Here is a 22871-nt window from a genome sequence, read left to right on the forward strand (position 1 = left end):
AAGATGATTGTGCGACCCGCTCATGATCTGCATCCGATCCGGGCCTGATCCGATCGTGACCCGTACCCACTAGAATGGTCATTTACAGATCCTACCTGCAGCAGGTAGGATCTGAAAAACGACCTAACGACCTGCAGGGCCGCGCATTGGATCAGGATCGGATCAGAAATGGCCCAAAATATGCCCAATTTACATACAGTCAGTCAAGATTGTATCTAAATTGGGTCATTTTGGGCCAAATCGTCCTGGTGTGTAACCCACATTACTGATTGCTGCCGGCAAAGGCGCGAGAATATGTAGCCTACCTGATTTAGCATCAAAATTGGGTCAGTAATTCTAAACACATACATACACACGCCTAATGTATTTGTATGACGTATCCCCACCACCCGTATCCGCAGGTCGGAAATCCGTCTGGGAATTTAAAATGTTAAAAATGCCTGATTTGCCAATCCCGAACGACATATGGAAACCTGAATGTTCAACATGTTTATTATTCCCTATTTTGAGTGTGTGTGTGTGTGTGTGTGTGTGGGGGTTGCTATAAGTTACCTGTATTATGTATTACTGTATGGACGACAGAAATGTTGCTAAAGGGCTGCATAATGATGCCCTAAGCGCAGGTAGACCATGTGCTACAGTAGTGCATTTAGCAGGAGCATATAGTATTTAGGTGTTTTGACAGCATTGTACATAGTGGTACCTCATACACACACTAGTGCACACATGACACACACAGCAGCACTAGTGTGTGTGTGTGTATCCAGCCAGAGATGTATGTAAAACGTAAAGGACTTAACTGAAGGCAGCGGATGATGCTACAGTATCTTCTGCAGTGCATGCCGCTGCTGCTCCCCCACTCATTCCCTGTCTGTAGCCTGCACGTCTCTCCCCAGCCCCCTCCTCCCAGAGAGCACAGCTGTCTCACAACACAACACAACCCCATCTCTTCCACAGCAGCCACGGACACCGCAGCTTCCAGCTGCCCTGTCTGACACAGCCTGGGAGAGAGCTTGGCGGAAATAAGGCTGCTGCTGCCATCATCTCCCCCAGCAGCCCAGTCTGTGTTACCTTCCAGTTGCTGGGTGAGGAGGAGGAGAGGGCTGCTGCTGCTGCTGCACTGGCTATGCAGCTAGTGATTCATTGCACTGCTCTGGGGCCTGTACTGCGCATGCTGCAGGTGCACACTGCTCCTCCATCTTATGCTCGCTGCACATGCAGCCAGAGAGCAGCCGTGTATACATAGAGCGGAGCATCGCGGCGGGTTACTGCTGTCTCCAGCATCGCTGCAGTCGGGGAGGAGGAGACAGAGGTCCGGGGTAGCTGCTGATCAACACCGGGGGGATATGCACGGGAGCTACCAGCAGCTCGGTGACTCCTCCATCATGCCGCACGTCTGACGCCTTGCACCTGTTACGAGAGAAAAATGGATGTTCACTTGGCTGCATGAAGAGACTCTGTAAATGAGCTACTGAGGGTGAGTGTCCCTGTTCCCCCCATCCTTTAGAGTCAGCTCCGGAACGGTGACCCGGGCGATGTGTGCGGGGGGGGCTTTATTGCAACATGACAGTATAGGGTGACGCCTCTCTGTCATCACATCATTAGGGTTGGTGATAATTAGGGGGGGCGGGGGGACCTGCCTGCAGGGTGCTCTGTTATAAAGTTTCCCTGGTTTGTGGCTTGTGACCTAAGGATTGCTGGGAGTTGTAGTTCCCTATGCTTGGTTTGTGTTATCCAGGCGAGATGTCATTATTGTTTTTTTGTGCTCAGGGTCAGTGTCAGGCACTGTGCTGAATGAAGAGCATGTATAATGCATTGTCTGCTGTGTGTAATATTGTGCATGGGAAAATATTATTGGCAATGTCATAGGTCAGGATGCTGACACCATGCCCCAGCTCTGGGGTGCACACACTGTACACGGGTCATGCCTCAGCTGTAGGGTGCACACACTGTACACGGGTCATGCCCCAGCTGTAGGGTGCACACACTGTACACGGGTCATGCCCCAGCTGTAGGGTGCACACACTGTACACGGGTCATGCCCCAGCTGTAGGGTGCACACACTGTACACAAGCCATGCCCCAGCTGTGGGGTACACACACTGTACATGGGTCATGCCCCAGTTGTGGAGTGCACACGGGTCATGCGCCAGCTGTGGGGTGCACATACTGTACACAAGCCATGCCCCAGCTGTGGGGTACACACACTGTACATGGGTCATGCCCCAGTTGTGGAGTGCACACGGGTCATGCGCCAGCTGTGGGGTGCACACACTGTACACAAGCCATGCCCCAGTTGTGGGGTGCACACACTGTACATGGGTCATGCCCCAGTTGTGGGATGCGCACACTACACACGGGTCATGCCCCAGCTGTGGGGTGCACACACTGTACACAAGCCATGCCCCAGCTGTGGGGTGCACACACTGTACACAAGCCATGCCCCAGTTGTGGGGTGCACACACTGCACACGGGTCATGCCCCAGCTGTGGGGTGCACACACTGTACACACATCATGCCCCAGCTGTGGGGTGCACACTGTACCCAAGCCATGCCCCAGCTGTGAGGTGCACTCACTGTACACAATCTATACGCACACTCTATATGTCCTTATTCTTTCTGTTGTTTTACACATGCCCTCTGTAAGTGAGGCTCCTCCAAAATTTATGGCAGCAGCCATGCTATAAATAATAGGGAATGACTGGAAATCAATGTGATATACTGAATTCAGTGAAAATGGAATGGTCTGTTTAATGAGATTGCTGCAATACGAAGACTACCGTGTTTTATAATTCTGCTGCATTTGAGGTTCCTATGTAATCGTCAGCGATAGTAACAACATATAAATGGCTGATAGCTGGATGTTTTTCTTCTAGGAGTTTTTTGTGTTATCCTTCTAGCCATAGTGTGAATGCTATGTATCCACCACAAGGCTAGTTTAATCCAACATTGAAAACAATGTCAGCTGATGTCGTGATGTAAATATGCGTGTGTGGGGGCCTTGGCAGACCTGATGTGCTGGAGGAGTGTAGATGTCCAGGTTCCATTGCAAACCAACCGTTTGGCCTGGTGGTTGAGCTTTTGAAGCTGTACAATTTGTCTTTTTCACATCTGCGATGTTTGTTCCAGATTACAGTGTAACCTAACAACACTTTTATTTTTTTACTTTTAGGAAATTTGATGCAGGATATAAAAAAAAAAAAAAAGGAACTTCAATGTTTAACCAATCATACACATCCCGCTCATGTGCACGGCTGCGATTTCATTTGCAGCCGTACACATAGGGAGAAATACATTCACCTTCGCAAGCAATGTATACATTACCGCCATAACAAAATATACATTGAGGGGGAGTGGCAACCTATACCGTACATTGCCGACCTGCACCAGCAGTGTATACATTACTGCCATAACAAATATACATTGGTGGCCAGTGGCAGCGGTATCATATACATTGCTTGTCTGCGCGTATACATTGCTTGTCTTGTAATGTTTACATTACTGACATTAATATACATTGGTGCTAAAAGTGTTCCTGGAGAGGTGTGGAACTCACTTCCCCCACCTCTTCTCTCTGTGGCACGTGCCAGCAATGTATATTAGTGTTCCCGCTAGGCTGTTTTAGCGGGGCGCTGCGCCCTGCCCGATTTTTAATGGGCAAAATGCTCCCTGCCCCTCTAACAGCGCCCCGCTAAATCAGCCTGCAGTCTGTCCCGCCGGAGTGCCCGGGCCGTCGCATCGCTGAAGGGGGCTTGCCCGGCCATGGCTACGTCCCGGCAGCTCAGTGACGTAGTCATGGCCAGGCAAGCCCCCTTCAGCGATGCAGCGGCCCGGGCACTCCCCCCGTAGTGACGCGGCGTCCCAGGCACACCCCCCGTAGTGACGCGGCGGCCCGGGCACGCCCCCCGTAGTGACGCGGCGGCCCGGGCACGCCCTGACTCATTTTGTTCCTAGAAGGAACACTATATATATTACTGGCTAATAAATACAGTAAATAATCATTGGTGGCCAGTGGTGCCAGTAATATATACATTGCTGGCATGTGCCAGCAATGTATATATTACTGGCTTAAAAAAGAAAACATTGGTGGCCAGTATGCTCTGTGCGGAGCAGGACTGGAGGGGCGGGCGAGCAGGGCTAGAGTGGCAGGGTGAGCAGACAGCAGTGTGTTGGTGCCGGGAAGACGAGTGGGATGAATGAGCTAGGAGGATGGCCGTGCGAGGTGAGTATGACAGGCAGGGGGAGGGAGCGGGCGGGCGGGCAACCGGGCTGAAAGTCTCTGATCTTTCAGCCCGGCTGCCGTACACACCTAAAGGCCCATACACACTGGGCGACTTTGAGGTGAAAGTCACTCAAAACAGCAGGTTTGAGCAACTTTCAGCTCAAAGCCGGCCAGTGTGTATGGCTCAGCGATGAGCGCTGCTGCCGTTCATCTGCTGGTTATAGCTGGGCCCTATTCAATGTCTTCCCCGATAGCATTGGACAGGGATCTCAGCAGAATGGCCCCAACTTTAGAAGTAGTCGGGCCCATTCTGACGAGAACGCCCATGGATTGTCGAGCTCCTGGCCATAGCTTGACAAATCACGTCCGTATCTCGTGGCCACACCCCCTTTTCAGCTTTTGGCAGGCGGGACATTGAATCCCGTCTGCCGATTTCGCGTCGAGCCGGCCAAGAATGGGACTGGGTCACGGCTGTTGGGCCAGCTCGACAGTCGTGACCCTGGATGGAATATCCCCCTTAAAGCAAGTCTGCATGGCTGTGTAGACTTCTCCTTCATAGAGACCTACATACTCTCCTATTGTATACAATAAGTACCTGCAGCTAATACTGTTCACCCTGCCTGTCTTGTGTTCTATAACTTACCTGGGAGTGAACCAGTTGTTATCCTGTGCATATTACAAATAAATCTGTGTTAACATGGTTAAGCTCTAAAACTTTTCAAAATCTCTCCGGGTGTAGGCTCCTTTAGGTTACATCCTGATAGATACTAAGGGGGAAATTTACTAAAGGAAATTTGTAAAAAATAGGTGTATTTGTATCCAGAAATACACTTATTTTTGACATTTACTATCCCGAAAATGCGGCAATTCTTATTCGTATTGATAGCACATCAATACGAATACGAATTTCTGTATTTTCGGGATAGTAAATGTCAAAAATAAGTGTATTTCTGGATACAAATACACCTATTTTTACACCTATTTTTTTTACAAATTTCCTTTAGTAAATTTCCCCCATAACTAGACTCAGGTGTGTTTTTGTACATCTGTGCTAACGTAGGCTGGGTGTACATATATAGATTTATCTGTCCAATATATCTAGTGGGAACAAAATTGTGGCATTGTTTGGGAGCATATTACAATTAAACATTTGTTATCAGACAACGGTCATTTAGACTAACTGGTAAAAATCCACTTGATTTAACAAATGTATTAAAACATTTTATTTTTTTTTGCCATTTTCCAGCATTTGAGGGTGTGTCTGTGCTGATTTTTTTTTTTATGCACATAAATAATGGTTGACCACAACAAAGCTATTTAATCATGATTAGGCCGACAGGTGCGAGTTCTGCTGGTAACTGTATTGCGTTTGTCGCGCATATGTGCCGTATTTAGCAGCTTAAAGCCGCTAAACCGGTCTAAATTACTGGGCACACTGTGGAAGCTTTTGGCATCCAAAAAGCATGGCATTTTGTGCATTCCTGCTCGCCACCTCAGAGTGGGCCTTATTCTGATCGGTGCGGCCGGATCCGAATATGTGGCCAGGACCGTGCGTGCGAAACCCCCCCTTCCATACGGATCGCCAACTCCGTCCGTACGCGGTAAGAAGCTGGCCGAACGGACCGCACGTGTATTTTTCATGGAATACGCCTCCTCCATCTCAGGGAACCTCCCCCATCATTCGATGGTCGCAGACCATCGAATGCAGGACCGAGTGGTCCACCAGCTCCCGCAACCTCAGACCACACGGACTTTTTTCCGTGCAAAAGCAGGGATCTGGGCGGGCAGCTGACATCCGGCGATGTCATATGTCCGCCCCCTACACGTGCGTCACGACTGCATTACCATACGCACGCCCAGTGTTTGCATGGGAACGCCCATGAAACGCGGGGCGTATGCATATGGTAATGAGCCCAAATAGCCCTTCACGCCCCTCTCCACCCCCTGTTCGGAGTGTTCACATTTCATGCGGGATTTGGCCGTACGCCCCGCTCGCACATGCGCAGAGACGCCTCTGCACATGCGCAGACACAAAACATCGGCGGCACGAACGCACGCGGATATTACCGCACCAACCAGAATAAGGGCCTGTGTAAACAGAAATAATGGGTGCCCACGGCACTTGATCTGCAATACAATTGAATAGCTGGATAGAATTGGGTGCCCATAAATCAATTGAATTTGTGTGAATAGTGTAGTATGTTGAATCCTAAGCTGTGCTTTTCTGTGATGCTACTAAATAGTACAAAGTAGTGGTGCTATTTTTTATTTGTGTTTGTTTTTAAATACAATTTATACATAAATAAGTTTATATATACAAATAGAAAAAAGAAAGAAGTCTGTGAATGCAATAAATAAAATTAGCATATGAATAAGTATTCACAGCATGGAAGCCACTATAAATTGAGTTTTAGCTTCTGACTGTAGGAAAATGTCTTAACCTGTTTTCATACAAAGAATCTCATGTAATATGGTATTACATATTTGATAAATATACACAGTTGAGTCACATTATTATGACAATCAGCTAGTTGCCAGAGGAACTGTCCTGTGCAGCAAGGACAGCGGCGATATGGGCTGGGAGTGCGTTAATACGGTGTTGATAGGTTGGCCCAGATAACTGGAGCCGGGATGAGTGCAGTACCTCCCACAGCTGCTGCAGGGTGCATGGTGGAGGATCCGTAGAGTGAACATGATGGTCAAGGTGGTCCCACAGATGCTCAATTGGGTTCAAGGGACTTATTCATCACGAATTCCTATTGTGAGAATTTACAATTGACTGCAAGGAGCAAGCTGCCACTCAGGCAGAAAGCGAAAATGCCCCTTGCAAAATTGCGAGAGAATTGCGGATGGATCGCTAATCGCAATCCATACACAAATCGATATGCAATTTTCGAACCATCAAATAGTTTTGCTGTGAAGTAGGTCTGAGGCTTCCACTGATTTGCGTCTAAGACAGGGTGTAAGTGGTAACGGCTGACGTCACAGACCTTCCTCAAAAATGCCTGGGCACATCGGCATTTTGCCAAACACACCCAGAAACCGTCATGTTTGAACCCCCAAACGCGTCTTCCTGTTATTCAAACTACTGCCACATTGAGTTTATGATCCAAGCACGTTTTCAGTCCTGTCCCCCTGCAAATGTGCGATGCATATGGTGCGCATGTGCAGTCCTTCGATTATCGCTTGGTTTGTGAATTCTCTGAGCTAGCGATCCATGTTGAATTAGTTCCCAAGTAAGGGGAATTAGGGGGCCAGGTAAGTACTTGGAAGGATAATTCAAGCCATGTATCATGTTGCATTGTATTGCTGGAAGGGGATACATACAATATCTTGGCGGTCAGGATACCAATCCTGTCATCCTGATATGGAGAATCCCCACAGAGACTCTGTTAGTAAACTAACCCTCTCCTCTCAACCCCCACCCCCAAAACCTCCCTGGGCCGTGCATCGGATCGGGATCAGAGCTGAAACACATACAATTTCTCACTTTTCATCCAATCGGAATAGGTTGAAAAGTGTCCAAATTTCACTAGTGTATGGCCCGCTTTAGTCTCCCACTCTTGCCGACATGTAAGCTCGCTCATTTTTGCAGATAACAAGTTTCAAAAAAAGACACCAGGTGCTACCGAGTTGCACCATGGCATGACACTACTTGAAGGTCTGTTTAAATTGAAAGGAAACTAGGGGCGAGATTTTAATGAGGTGCGATATTTAGACTTTTGTGATACTATCGCAAAAAACGTCCAAATTCGCGTATTTTCCGAAAATCGCACATTTTATAGGATGCGAATTGCGGGGAAAATTTGTGCATTTTGCCGTAAATTTGCACATTTTGACCTGGAGATTTTTAGTCAAGCTTCAATTCGCATCCAAATATTTTACTTTATAGTATACAACACGCAAATTTAATGGCCCCCCATGGACTTGTAGTCCACCTGTAAAAATAATTAAAAAAAACCCACAGACCTAGAGAACAGTAAAACTTTTTTATTCTATACACACTAATTTTACACCTATACTCACAAATCCTAGCACCAGCGTTGTCCCCTGCAGCAGCTAACCCCACACTGACTACGAGGTGAGCCGGCTGTGAGCAGCGCTGTCGGAGTGGTACATAATCTCTCAGTCCTTATTGGCTGTAGGCGTCTCCATGGATGTATTGATGTACGCAAAAATGCACTATAGTATAGTTTGTAGACATATTTTTTTTTAGCAGTGTTCGCTTGTACGTCTTAATGAATTATCCTCTGATATGCACATCCACCAAGCATACGCTGAATGAAGCTATACTTGCAGGTCATAATTTGGGGAGGAGTGTATACAGTACTTCTACTTGACCATGCTTATGTCATTGTTTATGTCATTTTTGGATTATTGCTGGTGTTATCTGTGGGATTTCTTTGGGCAGGGTGCTTGTAATGATGAGAGAATAATGATTTGCCCCTTCAGTGCCCTTCAGTGCTCCCCACATTCCAGATAGCTGCGAGGTAGATAAGCCTGGTGAAGTGATAAAGTGGAACGTGATACATCGCATTGCATGCATTTTGAACACGATGCAATGCAATCTAGTGCATCACATACTTTTTGTACATAGCGCATTGCATCGAACCCATTAAATTATACAGTGTATGGGCATCTGAATTCTCATTTTTCAAACCCAACCTGTAGCCTGGCAGTGAGCTGATTGGCTGGCACATTATCACCTACATCTCATATCCCTCAGCCTACACCAAATTCCTCTACATTGCTCATCTGATCCTTCTCATGTCCCTGACAGCACCCTATACATAATACCAGTGTCCTTGCTCTCCTTGACATCTGTTTTATCTTAGAAACTGTTTTGCGATTTCTCCCAGGGAAAATCAGGCCAGCATTTTGGGGTGTTCTGATCTCATGGGAGCAGTCTAGTGACTATCTTTTACATGCTGTTATAAAAGGTGTAAAAATAGGGTTATAAAAAGGAAGATGCTGTGTGTTGTACAGACACCATGGTTCTATCCCCTTCTTTGCCAGTATGACTCACTGCAGGACCATTATCACCAGTATGATTGACTGCAACTAACATCGGGGACCCTTTTTGCAAGTGTGACCCACAACGGCCGACATCCTGGACTCTTCTCACTGAGGTCACTTACTTCGGCTGACAGCCAGTACTGTTTCTGCCAATGTGACACACTGACATTTGGGAAGCTGCACTGTCCACATGCTGACCCCAGCAGCAGCTGATGTGACATGAGCGGTTAACCACGGAAAGAGGCAAGATCCCTACAGAGTGCAGGGAGCTTGTCAAATGCTCCACTGACGGTTTTTGTCCAGCATCAGTGCGGTGCTCCATTTAAGGGCAGGGCGCGAATCCATGCTTTACAAAATAAAAATAAAGTTAAATAGCATTTTTTTGTTTGTACAGGTTGAGTATCCCGTATCCAAAATGCTCGGGACCAGGAGAATTTTGGATAACGGATTATTCCGTATTTCGGAATATTTTAATATTTCAATGATGTATTTTGAAGTATCTTGCATTTATGCTGTATAAACACATAATATACACACAAATATATTTTATTACCACATAAAATACACACAAACATATTTTAATTGTTCAAAAAACAAGGTTTCAAAACGTGAAACAAAATGTGTGTACTATCTCAGCACTGAATTTGAATGCCAAGCAATCATTGTCTTGCACATATATAGTGCCAGTTACATATCATGTCCCCAGTGATGCTGTTACATATGTCCCCAGTGAGTTTTTAGCAAAAAAAAAATATTTTTTTTCACTTTCTGGAATGTCCGTATTTCGGAATAATTCGGATAACGGATATTCGGATACGGGATACTCGACCTGTATTAGCAACTTTATCCACATACCCCAAATAGTTGTCTGACCAAAACTGGGTGGTATACTTTTAACCACAGTTTATTCTCTCAATGACATTAGTTTGCTCACATTGTAGTCCATATAATTAGGCAAAAATGTTCATCTGAATGAGCCTTCATTGTATAATCTGTGATACTGGCAGCTAATTAGATCCTCAGGCCTCCTATGAATGATATTGTTCTTGCCCTACTTCTGTCATTTGACATGATCATATTTAAATGAATAGGTAAAACCCATAGAATTGTATATTTTTGTCATGAATACCAGTCTACAGCTGCCTCACTGTGCTTTTCCTAGTATTGATTGAGTCCTGGGCATGTTGGTGACGTGTATTGGTTATCTGACATCTTGGAGTGAACGAGCTGTGCAGTACAATGACTCATGTAACAAGCATTTATATTTTAATGTCATCTTTCTCCGTAGTAAAAATAAAGTTTCTGTCTTTTTTACTAACAATGAACCACAGTAGAGTAACAGGCCACATATTCTGTATGCTTAACTGGGTTAAAGTTGAAGTGTGATTATATGCCATAGTACGGTACCAATAGATTTGGGGGGGGGGGGGGGGGGGTTTAGATTGCCATTGTCGGTGAACAAAGAATTTCAGCGCTTCAAGGGTTCCCAAAAAAGAGAACTAGCACCACATGTGTGATATAATTGAAAAATATGTTTAATATAGGTTTGCACTTACAATTTAATAAGTGGTTAAAAGCAGGTAATAAGTGTCCAAGGCACAGTCAGGAACCATAGATGTTTTTTCCGGGTCGAGCAACCAAAGTCCCAGTTCCAGATCTGGTAGTAAGGTAAGCCGGTTCCACAATCCCAAATTTAGCCAAAGCACTATCCAGAGCAAGGCAAGGCACTCCTAATGCATTTCGGATATACAATCCTTCCTCAGAAGCGTGCCTGTGCCTTGCTTGCTCCGTGTATAAATGCCCATAATCATGAATGTTCATTACGAGACTGTTTTCCGTCGGAAGTCCAATGGCCGTGTATTCCACTTAGGGTCCGGTGGTGCGTTCCACTCTTCTAGTGGAGCGCAAATCACCAATAGTAAGAGTGGCATCTGGAGCGGCTGTATGCTAAGGTTATTTATTATGTGTGTCATATCTATAATAAGAAACGGCCAAATAATATAATTTCATGCAGCACATACAAAGAAAAAATGGCCGTGCGTTCCACATTAAATATGCATGTGTTTGTCATATCTTTTTACTTTCACACTTTTGACCATGTTGAACTTCTGACCCATCAACCTATTGCAGGTCGACCTTTTGGGGTAGACCAGGGGTGGCTGGACTTTTGTAAACCAGGATCTACGTTTTGTACACTTATTTACTGTTGATCTGCCAGAGTCTTTCCCTCTGCTAAATATTCCCCTGCCAGTGGAATATGCCCCTTACACATTATGCCACATGGAATGAGCCAAAATTCATATTAGGCCACAAGATATTAAATAAAATTCACATTATGCCACAGAATGAGATAAAATTCATATTCGGCCACAAGATTTGAACTAAAATTCACATGCCACACAGAATGAGCTAAAAATTCACATTCTGACACAGGAAATGAGACACAATTCACATTATAACACAGGGAATGAGACACAATTCACATTATAACACAGGGAATGAGACACAATTCACATTATAACACAGGGAATGAGACACAATTCACATTATAACACAGGGAATGAGACACAATTCACATTATAACACAGGGAATGAGACAAAATCCACGTTATGCTGCACGTTATGCTGCACAACATGATGCAAAATTATTTTATGTGGAGGCAGGGGAATCGGCTCTCTTTACAAGTATAAGTTCACCCCAGTTGCTGCCTGTGATGGAACCGCAGGGTAAATCCTGTGGCTAATTGCACATACCCCAAAGTTCATATATGGAAACGTAAGTATGAAGGTGCATACTGTATTTGTGCTTAGCAAATGGTATCCCTATACTCATGAGTTATTTATTTCTTAGGGTGGTATTCAATTGTTGTATCTCACCAAATATCCTGCTAGGTCAGTGGTTCCCAACCTTTTTTCTCTCCCGCACCGCTTGATTAGGCTTTTCATTGATGAGTACCCCCTCCTCTCAATTTAAAATATAGACAGTACTTATGAGTGGAGTGGAAGTGAGTGGTATGCGTATCCTTATGCATGTCCTTATATTAAGGAGTAGCGGACAGGAATCGTGCCCTTCCGTGTCTGGCCGCTGGTTGTGTATTGTCTCCAGGGTTCCCACTTACACCTGTAGGATTAATGCCGCTGCTTCTTCCACCCGTATCAGTGCAGGGCAGATGATTGCTGATGTCTGAGGGCAGTGCGGGTAGTTCCCAGTGGATTGCTGGTCAGGCAAAAGCACATTGAGCCGCCATTACCAATATTATTTTCAAGTACCCCCAACTGGTCTGCAGAGTACCCCCAGGGGTACTAGTACCCCAGGTTGGGAACCACTGTGCTAGGTGAAAAGGACATAGAAGCAGCTTCTGCTAATTAAAATGATATGTGGCATGCCTATAATCTCTTTGAACTGCAGGTGTATCCATATGAAATGCCATTTATTTAAATCTGCAGATGCTGCTTGTGCTTCCCATTCGCACATCAATGCATATAAGAGTCATAAAATGGAAAATATGCACATAAAGATGCCTGGGGCTGAGTGGAGGGCTGGTTAAGGTGACTGCTGCAAGTATATAGGCGGACACCTCTGTACCAAAACAAACTAAAACAAATGTATAAAGCTGTTAATAATTTTCATTTAAACTGCCAAAGAGAAACTTTGATATGTAACTTGTGTATGTGCTGACTAGTGTAAGTAGATGAAAAGGAGCAGGTGCATATACAGATGTCCCGTAATTTGGAAATTGCGCTCTTCATAAATATCCTGTAGAACATTGTGTATAGAGCAGCACTGTCAGTTACTGTCTTTTGCTTACCACATAGATGCCCATATTTCCAAGAAGCAAAAATAAAATCTGCAGGCACATATCGACATTATGGTTATTATAAATATGTATATAAAGAGCTGACTTATTATGCAGAGCAGTATCTGGAGCAGCTCGTGAATGATATGCATGGCATAGAACAGAAGGTAAATGTGTCCCTGCACAAAAGTTCTTACAATCTGAAAGATATAATCAACGCTTTTTCTATAAGTAACAGGATAGCAGTTGTGGTTTTGGTCAGGAAATTTGTGTGTTATTGTATAAGAGAATATTTATGTATATCTATTGGAGTGTAATGGTTGGATCAATGAGATACAGTATAAAGCAGTATAATAAACATATGTAAACTGTAGTATTGTAGTAGTAAGTTTCTGTCAACTAAAAACGAATTAATGCTCTAATTCAGTGGTCTTATTTTGCTCTGGGACCCCATCAGACAATAAAAAGAATTACAGGACCCCAGTAATACCCCTTTTACACCAAAAATCCCAGATCGACCCGGCATTTGGAAGAAGGATCCAAGCCGGGTCGGATCCGGGATTTACTCCATTTACACTGCGGTGCACACCCGCTGTGTAGACGGAGGCGGCGCTTGGAGATGACATCATCTCCAAGCGCCGGGACCGTGGTGATCCCCGCCGGATACACCAATCGCCATGCTGGGGGCAGCCCAGCACCAAGGTAAGCTGCTGGGCTACCCCCAGCCCCCGTGCACCCCCCAGCCATCGCCTGGGAGGTGAATGGATGCCGCACACAGACATCCATTCACCACCGCCACTGCCGCCGCTGCTGTCTGCAGAGTATAGCAGACAGCAGCGCAGGCTGTCTGTGCCCCCCCAGTCCAACCTGCGCCCCCCATTGATGTAAATGGGAGCCGGGTCATCCGACCCGGCTTACCCATTTACACCGCCCTCTACCCAGGTCCTAGCCCTGTTCTACCCAGGTCCGGACCTGGGTAGAAGTCCTGTGTAAAGGGACACGGCGTAACACATTTACACCGCCTCTGACCCAGGGTTTTGAGGCTGTGTAAAAGGGGTATAAGTTACTGCAGAAGGCCATCACATCACATGTGTAGGCAGCAGACAGCGCATGCATAGCAGCATTATGGAGGCACAAAATGATGGGAGGAGTCTGAAATAACAGACAATTCAACAGATTTTTCACACTCCTTGAATCACTCACTGAGATTAGAAAAGTTATCAGCCTGACGGTCAGCAACATGGAGTCGCGACCCCATTCTGAGAAGGTTGGGACCCACTTTGGGGTCAGGACCCACAGTTTGAGAATCTCTGCTCTAATTAACTCCCTTATTGATTATTGCAATAGTCCCCTTACTTCCCCAAACTAGGGATGCCAATCATGGGGCATTTTTTATCAATCCCAAAACTCAGGAATTGGGCTCCCTAATAATAATAAAAAACCACACACACACACCAGCTGCCTTGCACATTTACTTACATGTGCAGCCGGCAACGGGGCAGGTGGCTGTGGTGCGGATATGCCGCTGGGAGCAGACGGGCAGCATTAGTTTGCGATGGGTGCTGCATGTGCAGCATGACCTCTGACCACTGCACACCGTGGTCGAGAACAGCCAAACAGCTTGGGTATTAGAGGGTATATGCAGGAGACAGGCACATATATAACTTTGAACTGGGTGTACTTTGCTCCCCCCCTCTGATCCCCCGCCCACAAACCAGTTTAGAAAAATATGCACTCAGGAGAGGATGCACACTGCTGGAGCTCCAGAGAGTTTGTCTTCAGTTTACTTAGATTTTTTATTTTGGGTTTGCTGTATTGGACTCCACAACATTCCTGCTTCATGGGAAGTCAGGAGAAGGGTTAAGTTGCAGGCCTCTTAAGGTACCGAGCTGTCCCTGCTGAAGGACCAGTGTCCTGAGAGGGTGCTGTCATTGCGGGCATTGCGCTGCAGCGTTACACTCCCCCTGCATTCCGCACACTCCTGACTAAGGCCCTTATTCTGGTTGGTGCGGCCAGAGCCGCACACGGGGCTCCGGCCGCACAAACCAATCCCCGCCCACCCTACGGATCGCCACGGCCGTCCGTACACGGACGGCTGGCGATCCGCATAAAAATGGTGGAGGCGTACGCCTCCACCATGGTGGGAGCTGCCCCCTGCATTCGATGGTCGTCGACCATCGAAGGCAGGTCCGCACGCCCCGGCAGCTCCCGCAAGCTGAGACCACACGGACAATCGTCCGTGTGGTAGCTTGTATGGGGGCTGAAAGCTGACATCCGGCGACGTCAGCTTTCCGCCCCCATGAGTTGCGTCATGCCCTCATTACCATGCATACGCCCCGCGTTTGCATGGGAACGCCCATGAAACGCGGGGCGTACACATAGGGAAATGAGGGCATGAAGCCTCTCACGCCCCTATACGCCCCCTTTGCGGCGGACGAAATACGTCTGCGGCGAAGGGGGCTGCACATGCGCAGATTGACCTCTGCGCATGTGCAGAGTAAAAACATCGGCGGTACGGCCGCACGCGGGCCGTACCGCACGAAACAGAATAAGGGCCTCAGTCCGAAGACATCTGTGGTGAGTAGACACCAGGGTCCATTCAGTGAGGAACCCCGGTGTATTGCGCGGCAAGAACGGACCCCTGTCACCAACTGGTGCTAGTGGCAAGCCACTGGACCACCAGGGCAGTCCCCATTAAAAATGCTGTTTTTTACACAGCCAGCGCCAGCATAAATAATGTTTATAAGCCTGCGCCATTACAAGGGGCGGGGCTTCCTCAGAGTGGGGCCAGAAGCTCTATGTGGCGCCAACACTGCTTCCTGCTTCTCTGCAGCGCCATTACTGCCGGTCAGCTCCTCAGTGTTAGGGATATGAAGATGGAAGATCTGCAGCAGATAAGCAAGTGTTTATTAGCGCTAAAAAGCGCTTATTGTGTATTAAATCTGTGCACTAAATATATGTGGCAGTACTTAGGTATTTATGTTTATAACCAACTCCTCATTCTGGGAGTTAAGGTTAGGGGTGTACTGGTCCTCTCAGTGTCTCTGAGTGCTTTCCCACAAGCTTGTTAAGCTTTACACATATTATAATGTTAGAGGCTGACCCATAGGGTTCAAACACATCACATTGATTTATATATTATTTCAACGGTGTGTTTCTGTGTGTGTGTGTGTGTGTGTGTGGTGAGAAAGTTGACCTGTGTTATTTGCAGCACAAAATTTGTGCCCCAGTCCACTTCACAAATTACTTGTGCACAATGCATGTCTCCACAGCCCAGTGGGGGGTCCCCACAGCTTAGTGGTGTGTCACCCCAGCTTTGTAGTACACCTCTGTCAGGCTCTCAGGAACCTGAGTGGATGGCTGGTAATAAGGCTATGTTACAGACTGTGTCTTCACAGTTAGCTGCAAATACTGTGCAGACCAACCAGGTGCAGCAGGATTTAACAGTCCTGGCAGCTTGGGTGGATAACACCCCTGTCACAGGACAATGGGGGTGATGAGGAGCCTTGTCAGGGCTCTGTCTTCCCTTCGTGGGCTGGAACCCCTTATTGTTACAATAAAAGAGGTGTTGGATGTCCCTCTGGCTGAGTCAGAGGAGGGGGACCCATTTTTAGGCTCGCAGAGGAAACAAAATATTGTTTTCCCAGGACAGGCTAACTTGGAGGACACGTTCAAGGAAGCCTGGAAGCAGCCGGAAAAAAAGGTTCAAATTCACTTTCCCCTTTGACCCTGTCAGTAGGAAGGTGTGGGAGGAGCCTTCGGTGGTTGATGCTTTGGTGTCCAGGTTATCTAAAAAGGTAGTACTCCCTGTCCCTGGTGAGGCTACTCTAAAGAATGCATCAGATAAAAAGCTGGATACCACCCTAAAGGCCATATTTACGGCAAACGGTGCGTCTAAGAGGCCAGTCCTCACCACTTGTTGGATGGCCAAGTCTATATACACCTAGGCTTCACAAATCCAGGAGGGTTTGTTGGCAGATATGTCTGTGGTGCAGGTTGGAGAGAGATTGCGCCATATTCAAGGCATGGCAAAAGCCATGTGTGACGCTCAATTAACGCCTGCACCTCAGCCATGGCGGTATCTGGTTCCAGGGCACTCTGGTTACACAAGTGGGTAGCAGACGCTGACTCCAAGCGTAGTGTGGAAAACCTCCCTTTTAAGGGGGAAAAATTGTTTGGTAGCGAATTAGATGAACTGATATCCAAAGCTACAGCGGGGAAATCTACATTTCTTCCTTCCTCATCTGCACAATCCAAGCATCCTCTTCCTGGGACGTCCTACCAAATAGTGCAGTCCTTTCGGCCATCGACCAAGAGGGGCTTCCTCTGGCAGGGGTACGTTCAGACGGGCAGCAGCCCCAGCGTCTCAGGGCCGTACCACTGGTACGGCCACTCCAAAACCCTCTGCCTGACTCGGGCCCCCCCCCACGAGTTCCTGTGGAGGTGGAGGGTCATTTGTCGTCCTTCGGCCACGTATGGGATGCCTCTCGCCTGGACTCCTGGGTGAGGGGTCTTATTTCCAACGGCTACAGGCTGGAGTTTGACGGATCTCCTCCTCACAGGTTCTTCCAATCAGGATTACCAGCAGCTGTGGATGATCAATTAATTCTGCGGCAAGCAGTACACAGACTGGAGAAAGCACTGGTCATTGTGCCAGTCCCAGTGGAGGAACGGGGCAGGGGTTTTTACTCCAACCTGACGGCTCGGTATGGCCTATTCTGAATTTGAAAACTCTGAACCCTTTTTTAAAGGTTTTCAAGTTCAGGATGGAATCCCTTTGGGCAGTTATAGCGAGTCTGGAGGAGGGGGAGTTTCTGGCGTCCTTAGACGTGAAGGACACCTACCTGCATATTTCAATTTGGACTCCTCATCAGGCTTTCTTGAGGTTTGCTCTGAAAGACAAGCACTTCCAGTTCACAGCACTACCATTCGTTCTGTCAACTGCGCCTCACATCTTTACAAAGGTGATGGCAGAAATGATGGTTCTTCTGAGAAGGAAAGGGATTAACATCATCCCTTACCTGGACGATTTGTTGATAAAAACAAAGTCGGAACAGATCCTGATTCAGGATATTCTCATGACCAGGCAGGTCTTATCGGACCACGGTTGGGTACTCAACGTTCCCAAGTCATCCTTGGTACCGTTGCGTCGTCTCCTATTACTGGGAATGATCTTGGACACCGAGGAACAAAGGGTGTTTCTTCCTCAAGACAAGGTGTGTGCCATTCAGAGTCTGGTATCAGAGATTTTAGCCAAGTCTCCGGTGTTGGTTCATCAGTGTACCCACTGTATCAGTGTCGAAGCGGTCCAGTTCGGGAGGTTCCCCTCCAGACCGTTCCAATTGGACTTGCTGAGCAAATGGTCGGGGTCACCTCTTTTGATGTTCCTGTGATGGCTTCATGGCCCAAACCTGTTGGCGGGTCAAAGGTTTGGGATCCAGCATTGGATTCTACTTATGACGGACGCCAGTCTGTAAGGATGGGGAGCGGTGATGCAGGGCAGGACCTTCCAAGGTCGATGGATACTGTGGGAGTCAAAACTGCATATCAATGTCCTGGAATTAAGGCCACTGTATTATGTGATCCTACAGGCTCAGTTGTTTCTTCAACAGCGGGCGGTACAGGTGCAGTCCATCAACGCCACGACAGTGGCTTATGTCAATTGACAAGGAGGAACAAAGCGCAGATCTTGCATGCGAGAGGTTATGAAGATTCTGGCATGGGCAGAGCTGAATGTGATGGTGATTTCAGCCATCTTCATCCCGGGGGTGGACAACTGGGAGGCAGACTTTCTCAGCCGTCACGACCTCCACCCTGGGGAATGGAGTCTCAATCCCCAAGTGTTTGCCAACATTGTGGATTGTTGGGGCCGGCCTCAGATCGACTTCATGGTGTCCAAGTTCAACAACAAAGTGAACAGGTACTGTTCTAGAACCAGAGATCCTTGGGCAGAGGCCGTGGATGCCCTGACATCAGCATGGTCATTCGACCTAGTATACCTGTTTCCACCATTACCGTTAATGGCAAAGGTGCTAAAGAGAGTCAGAAGTCAAAAGGTGGAAGCCATTATGGTGGCACCAGACTGGCCAAGAAGAGCGTGGTATGCAGATCTTCAGGCTATGTTAGTGGAAGATCCATGGATGTTGCCTCTCAGAAGCGATCTGCTCACTCAAGGCCCCTGCATCTACCAGGACTTCGTTTAACGACCTGGAGGTTGAGCGGCAGATCCTAGCTCATAAAGGCCTTCATGCGTCAGTCATTTCCACAATGACTTAGGCCAGAAAGCCAGTAACAGCGGCTCACTACCATCATATTTGGAGAAAATATGTTGGTTGGTGTGAGGAAAAAGGTTTCCCACCAGCAGTATTTAGCCTGGAAAGGTTTCTTATGTTTCTTCAAGCTGGTTTGTATTTGGGCCTGCAGTTAGGATCGTTGAAGGTCCAGATTTCGGCCCTGTCAATCTTTTTTCAAAAGAAATTGGCGGTCTTGCCGGAGGTGCAGAACTTTCTTCAAGTTCTTCATATTCAGCCTCCTTTTGTGCCACCTACAGCGCCGTGGAGTCTGGATGTTTTTTTGTCTTTCCTAAAATCTTCATGGTTTGAGCCATTGATGTCAGTGGATATGAAGTATCTCACCTGGAAAACTTTGGTACTTTTGGCATTGGCCTTGGCTCGGAGAGTCTCGGAGTTGGGAGCTCTTTCTTGTAGGAGCCCTTACTTGATATTTCATGAGGATAGAGCGGAGTTGAGAACAAACCCGCAATTCCTTCTGAAAGTTATTTCTCCATTCCATTTGAACCAGCCTCTTGTGGTGCCTTCTGGTTCTGGGTCTTCGGATATTCCGGAGTCACTGGATGTTGTGTGTACTCTGTGTGTGTACGTTCAGAGGACAGTCTCTTCGTTCTCTATGATGCACAAAAGAAGGGATGTCCGGCCTCGACACAATCCATTGCACGCTGGATTCGTGCAACGATTCAGCAGGCTTTGCCTGCTCCTTCAGGCTTGAAGGCACATTCCACTAGGTCAGTGGGCTCATCCTGGCTACTCGGGGTATGTCAGCCTTACAGCTATGTAGAGCTGCTACCTGGTTGGGGCAGCATACTTTTGTAAAATTCTACAAATTTGATGCCCTGGCCAAAGAGGATACCCAGTTTCGGCGGGTGGTACTGCAACAGTCACTGCACTCCCGCCCCTTCTGGAAGCTTTGGGACTTCCCCAAGGTCTTAAGACATTTCCCAGTATCCCATAAGGATGTTAGTGAAAATAGGATATTAATACCTACCGGTAAATCCTTTTCACGAAGTCCGTATGGGATTCTGGGCACCCGTCCAGTGCAGTGTCTTGCAGTTGTTGTACTGTTGTTGGAAAGTTCACCTTGGTTCTCTAGGTGGTTCCTTGTTTTTTTTTTATTTTGTTGTATGTGGGTGTGCTGGTTTAAATCTCACCACATTGTTCACACATGTATGTAAATATTGTCATATATCCTTTCTCTTATATGTTCACTCTCCTTCGGGCATAGTTTACCTTTAACTGGTTCGTGGGCAGGAGATCAGAGGGGAGGAGCCAGTACACCCAGTTCAAAGTTATACATGTGCCTGCGGATACCCTCTAATACCCAAGGTATTAAGACGTTTCCCAGTATCCCATACGGACTTCGTGAAAAGGATTTACCGGTAGTCTGGTAGGTTTTAGGTTTTAGAAAGCATACTTTATTTCATTGTCACACCCAGTTTAATCTTATAACAACTAATCAAGAAAATCAATTAGTGGTGTGGAGAATAATGGCATCTGAAGCTGCATTCTGTGCTGCTCATGTTATTCATCTGATAAAACCACACGTCAAACTAGATGCAGCATCTTGACACAATACTTCTAAACCCTGCATTCGATTTTTATTTTTTAATTGTATTTTTTAGAATAATCAACCTTAGCTTGAGCTAAAGGAAAGTAGTGATCACTGAAGACTGCCTAGGAGTTTTCGCATAACAACACTGAACCCATGGAAATATTATAAAGTATTATCTATGAACTCCTGCCACTTGTTTTTAGCATATTAAAATAATTCATAAGATTGAGGCAAGTAGGAACCAAAGCTTCAAAAACTAAACCACAACCATACCATTGATGGTTGACTGTTGATGATAGTTTACCATCAAATGGGTAAAAAAAAGTCTCACTATTTTTTTTTCTCCTTGGCATCAGAACATGGGCCCCTAATGAGAACTGTGAAGCCACACCTCACCACTGCCAGGTATACATAGAGCAGAGATCACCTTCCATGGGTGAAACCATCAATGGTTCCGGTTTTATACAATTTACTTTATCTTTCTAGTTCTACCACCATTCGTGACTATAGATCACTAACCCACCGATAGCTGTCCCTACCAACTGGAAACATATGCATTGAATACTTCAGTGGGTCAATGAATGGAGTGGAACCCCACAAATGCCAGGGTATATGTATTAACAAAGAAGGGGTGGTAGATTGCAGATTATTAGCTGGCCCACACTTCCAAGTCTGTAAATTTGAATTTCACTCCCAAATTAAGGAGTTGGATTAACTTGCATGTCGTTATGCACTAAATGGTGGCAATGAGCTCCCCAGAAAATGTTTTATTTTTTTTCCCTCTTCTTACAGACCTAGTTGTCTGCATATTTTTAATAATTAAGACTGTAGGATCTGGTCCCCTTAGTGAAATTAGCATCATCTTATTCAGTGTGTTCTGCTTTATTCAGTTTCTGAAACAGGTTTACTTTGTTTTTACAGTAAAAAACAAAATCTGTATTCACATAGCTGTGCTTACAGGTTAAGGGGGATATTCAATCCCGGGTCAGCCGTGACCTTGTCCTGTTCTCGGCCGGCTCAACGAAAAATCGGCATGCGCGATTCAATGTCCTGCCTGCCGAACGCTGAAAAGAGGAAATGGGCGCGAGATATGGCCATGGAGCGCTGAGCTGCGGCCCGGAGCTCGACAATCCATGTCAATCTAAAGTCTGGTCCATTCTGCCAAAATCCCTGTTCAATTCTGTCGGGAAAGACAGCATTGAATAGTGACCTGCCGCTATTTTTCCCGTTCGGAATAGCGGCGGGAGATTGAATACCCCCTTAGTCAGCCTAATAGCAGCAGGTTTGGCTAAATTGGAAGATTCCCTGAGTTCAGTTGTAGTAAATGTATGCCTTGTTTGTTTTGAATTTAAATTGGAACTGTTGATTCAAAAAATTGATGTAACTGCTCATTGTAATTTACTATTTTCATAGTTTACTGGAAATTCACTTTTAGAATAAGCTTATCGGAGTTAAATTATTATTATGTACAACAGCTGGCTGAACATAGATATCTTCTATACATCTTATAAGTGAGTTTGTTTGTTTGGCTGATAGAGATAACCCTGAAACTATTAAACCTGTTGTGTTGTGGTGTTGACAAGTGTGTAGGTAATTTTCCCAGGCTGGTTTTAGGCTAAGTATCATCATGGTCAGGTGTCACATGGACTATATATTATGGTGTGTTACAAATGTAATCCCTTAGCATCAGTCACTGCATCAATCAAGAGATGCTACTCCTATAAAAGCGGCACATCACTGCCCTGACATCTGTACTGCCTCGCTGGTGGGAAATTTTCAAAAAATAAAAAAATCCCTACAGTATATAACTCACATGATCAAACCTCTGCATCAAGGGAACAATTTTTTTTCCTTCTAGATCTATTTCACCCTCCATGAACTCACATAGAAATTGGGACCATTTTTTAAATAAAGATATACCACTTTTGGGTGTGCGGCCATGCTCTGAAATACACATGCCTTGGGTGGTTTAACACACTCAGCTTGTGGCAT

General features: G+C 46.3%; 1 protein-coding gene across 3 annotated transcripts in view; it reads left to right on the forward strand.

Annotated features, from left to right (window-relative positions):
* Positions 1-912: 912 nt before the first annotated feature.
* Positions 913-22871, forward strand: part of GLRB (glycine receptor beta) — a 76153-nt gene continuing 54194 nt past the window's right edge. For 2 of the 3 annotated variants that reach the window (XM_083172381.1, XM_083172389.1), the window contains exon 1: positions 913-1477. The gene's annotated coding sequence lies outside the window, so the exon portion shown is untranslated. The remainder of the gene's footprint in view (positions 1478-22871) is intronic. The other variant, XM_083172371.1, reaches the window with a different exon arrangement.

This window comes from Crinia signifera, chromosome 1, assembly GCF_055691185.1.
Source record: "Crinia signifera chromosome 1, ASM5569118v1, whole genome shotgun sequence".
Lineage (NCBI taxonomy): Eukaryota > Metazoa > Chordata > Amphibia > Anura > Myobatrachidae > Crinia > Crinia signifera.